Source organism: Enhydra lutris, unplaced genomic scaffold (genome assembly GCF_002288905.1).
Source record: "Enhydra lutris kenyoni isolate GAN:26980312 unplaced genomic scaffold, ASM228890v2 scaffoldscaffold21, whole genome shotgun sequence".
In the NCBI taxonomy this organism is placed as follows: Eukaryota; Metazoa; Chordata; class Mammalia; order Carnivora; family Mustelidae; genus Enhydra; species Enhydra lutris.
This window is the reverse complement of record NW_019154105.1, coordinates 14,929,329-14,933,442: the sequence shown is the minus strand read 5'-3', so window position 1 is coordinate 14,933,442 and position 4,114 is coordinate 14,929,329. Positions and strand designations below refer to the sequence as shown.

The following is a 4,114-nucleotide window of genomic DNA, read 5'->3' as shown; positions in this document are numbered from 1 at the left end:
GCAGAGTAAATAAAAGAAACTTAAACTGATCCAGACACATTATGAGAATTTTCAGGACATAAGGATAAAGAAAAGGAAACACTGGATGCTTGGGTGACTCAGCTGGTTAAGCGTCTACCTTGGCTTGGATCATGATCCCAGAGTCCTAGGATCAAGTCCCGCATAGGGCTCCTTGCTCAGCCGGGAGCCTGTTTCTCTCTCTGCCTCTGCCTGCCACTCTGCCTGCTTATGCTCTCTCTTTTTCTCTGACAAATAAACAAATAAAATCTTAAAAAAAAAAAAAAAAAGAAAGAAAACTCAAGCAATAACAATAAAAATCAGACATTATCAGAGAAGAAAAAAGGACAACAAACAAAAACAATAATCAAAACAAAAGTGATATCATAAAAGAAATAAAATTAGATTAATATTCAAACCTTAGTTAATACTAGAAGACATTAACTTATTTTCTTTTGTTAAATTATGTTTGCATAATTTGGTCATGATTCAATATTCTTTTTTTTCATATTAACATTCTTAGTATATTAATCCTCTCATGAAAAATCTGCACAATCCCCACAGATAAAACCACTGCAGCATCTTTACTCCTTTTTGCCAGCACCAGCATTGGCTTTTGAAGTACCCCTGACTTTCTTCATTCTGTTCTTGCATTCTTTTCACTGTTTTCTTGAGGTCTTTTTCTTCTCATACAGACCATGTCTTGCAAGTCTATGTTTGGGTTTATTTTTCTTTGCATAATCCAAGGAATCATAAAGCATGCCAAAGCCAGTTGTCTTGCCACCACCAAAATGGGTTCTGAACCCAAATACAAATATGACGATCTTGTACATTTTGGCTAGTTTTTCCCGAATTTCTGTCGTAGGTACTGTTGCCTTTCCAGGATGAAGGACACCAATGACCATTTGAGCTGAAGTAGTCGATTGGTCATGAACTTCCTGGTCCAGATAGTTACTGTGTCATTCATGATGGCGGCCGAGCTTCAAGCAGCCAGAGACTAAAAGGGCTTAGTATTCTTTTAATGTGGTTTTGGTTTGGGTGCTCTATGTTTTACATATGCTATTAAGTGAGATTGTTCTGTAATTTTCATTTCTCATGTTTTTCTTTTCTTTTTTTTTTTAAAGTATCAGCATTATCTTGATGTCATAGAATGAAGTGGTAAGTGTTCCTTTTCTGTGGTACAAAGGAGCTTGTATAAAAGAAGAATTTTTACTTCCTTAAATGTTAAAATTTAATAAGGGGCATTTTCCAGTTCATCCTGAATTTTTTGTTAAATGATATATTTTGATTATTTTTCCATTACATCTAAATTTTAAAATTCATTAGTATTTGTTTATAATATCGACTTATTTTTTAATGTCTGCAGAACATAGAGTAATGTGCCCTTATTTTCATTACTAGTAAAGATCACTTTCCTTATGTTTGTTTGTTTTATTTTATTTTGGTCATTCCAAAGAATTTGTCTTTGGTTTTTTTTTTTTTAAGATTTTATTTATTTATTTGACAGACAGAGATCACAAGTAGGCAGAGAGGCAGGCAGAGAGAGAGAGAGGAGGAGGAAGCAGGCTCCCTGCGGAGCAGAGAGCCCGATGTGGGGCTCGATCCCAGGACCCTGGGATCATGACCCGAGCTGAAGGCAGAGGCTTTAACCCACTGAGCCACCCAGGTGCCCCTTGTCTTTGGTTTTGTTAATGCTCTTGCATGTTTGTTGTATATCTCATTATTTTCTTCTCTTAAGTTTATATTTTCCCTTCTATGGGCAGGAGGAGGAGGGCAAAAGGAGGTTGTTAGTTTGCTGTTTCTCTCTCTCAATCTCTCTCTCTCTTTTTTTTTATATAATGGCTTACCCCATTAGTTTTCAACATTTATTAAGGTGTATTTAAGGCTATATATTTCTATTGAAGCACGCCTTTGTTTGCACTTAATATTTGACATGTAGTAATTTCTTATTATTTAATTGAAATATTTTCTAATTTCCACTGGATTTCCTTTTCTGTTTTTGACCCACATGATTTATGTTATTTTGAATTGTCTTCCCCATGAGTGCTAGAAAATGTGACGTTTATGGTTGTTGAACATAGAGTTCTATAATATAGTGATGATGTTCTGTTAAGAATGTTTTTAAAATTTATCTAAAGTAAAATTTTCTTTTTCCAGTAATTACTGAAAGAAGAGAGTAATTACCACTATGATTATAAATTTATTTCTCTTATGACTTTTCCAGTATTTTATTTACTTTTGAGATCATATTATTAGGCGTATTGAACCTTTTATCATTTTGAAGTGACTTTTTTTTTTTTTAAGTTTTTATTTATTTGAGAGGGAGAGAGAACAAGCAGGGGAGGGTGCAGAGGAAAAGGGACAAGCAGACTCCCTGGTGAGGTTGGAGCCCAATGCAGGGCTCCATCCAAAGATCCTGAGATCGTGACCTGAGCTGAAATCAGATGCTTAACCAACTGAGCCATCCAAGTGCCCCTGAAGTGACTCTTAAATGCATTATATGATTTGTAGCAAAGTATTTAAATTTTTAAATTTTTTACTTGATTTTTCAAATTTGAAATAAATGTATCTCAAAATTAATTTAAAATTGGTTTGCTAAACACTCATAGTTTCTGCAGTTCCCACGAGGAAGTTTCTTAGCTCACAGAGCTATATTAGGCAGTAGATCCAGAAGGGTATTGATCAAAAACCCGATCTTGATAGCAGGCTAATATTAGGCATAGCTCTTCATCAGAAGTTTTTGAAGTAGTCACTCAGCAGATAGCTCAGGTGCAAGGAGATGTAATGCAGTATCTTCTCTCCTTTAAAAACTCCATGCTTCTCAGGAGCTAATATGCATAATGACTTTATACACATAGACAAGATCCCTGCAATGGTCATATCAATTATAAGAGTCACTGCACTTAGGGAAGCCAAAGTTCAGAGTCCCAAAGCAATTCATAAATCAGGGAATATTTTTCACGTAAATACTCCTACTTAGTATATAACTGACTTTGTATATTTCTCATGAAAGAGAGCCAAATGCAGGAGAGTTAGCCAAATGTTGAATGTTTCCAGCAGAGGCAAGGGTTTATTAATTCCCATCTACTTATGGGGACCCACTAGCTCATGTTGGACTAGCTTATGTAGAACTATTGCTTCATGTTCAGGTCTCAAAGGCCCATGGCTAAGTGAATACTGTATTTTCATGAATTTTGAGAATTGCTTGAGCATTTGCTATTTCCTATAAGACATCATATTCTTATAGAAAACAAAAGAAGAAGGTTGTTGAAAGACAAATGAGGTGAGATTTCTGAAATAGATTATTTATACCTGCTGATTAAACATGAGAAGGAGTTTTATGTAAATTTTTAGGGACAAGGATGTAAAACGGAAAGTTCACAGAAATTAAAAGGTAAAAGAAGGTAATTGAAGATCCTGTAAACCATAGAGTAGTCTGAATTCTTAGGAAGTATTGGCAGGGGCTTTCTTATATTCTGGTTTCTACTATGAGAATTATGGCAGACTAATTCTGACTGAAAGGTCAAAGAGGATGATAGGCATGCAGACATCACTCATGGAAGCCTAGATGCCACCAGGCTTCTGCAGCCACCCAAATATGTGTAAGTGGTCTTGAAATAGCAAACTCATCACATTCCAGGTAAAATAGAACTTATCACTCAAATAAAAGTCTTTTGACATCTAAAGACCTAAAGTATTTAATTAAGAAAAACATTTAGTGATATAGGGATCAATCCAACAAGAAGATATAACATTTGTAAATATTTATGTACCCAATATAGGAACAATTAAGTATGTAAAGCAAATATTAATAGACCTAAAGGGAGAAATAGACAGCAATTCAATAATAGTATAGGACTTTAATACCCCACTTACATCAATGCAAAGATCATCTAGGCAGAAAATCAATAAGAAAATTTTGGCCTTAAATGACACATTAGACCAGATTGGCAAACAGATATTTACAAGACAGTCTATTCAAAAGCAGCTGAATACACATTCTTCTCAATTGTACATGGAACATTTTCCAAGATAGATCATATGATAGGTCACAAAACGGTTTTAATAAATTAAAAAAGATTGAAGTCATATCAAGTTTTTTATCTGACTACAGTGG

General features: G+C 34.6%; 1 pseudogene; it reads right to left on the bottom strand.

Annotated features, from left to right (window-relative positions):
- Window positions 1-581: 581 nt before the first annotated feature.
- LOC111149267 lies at window positions 582-964 on the bottom strand (annotated as a pseudogene).
- Between the last annotated feature and the right edge of the window lie 3,150 nt (window positions 965-4,114).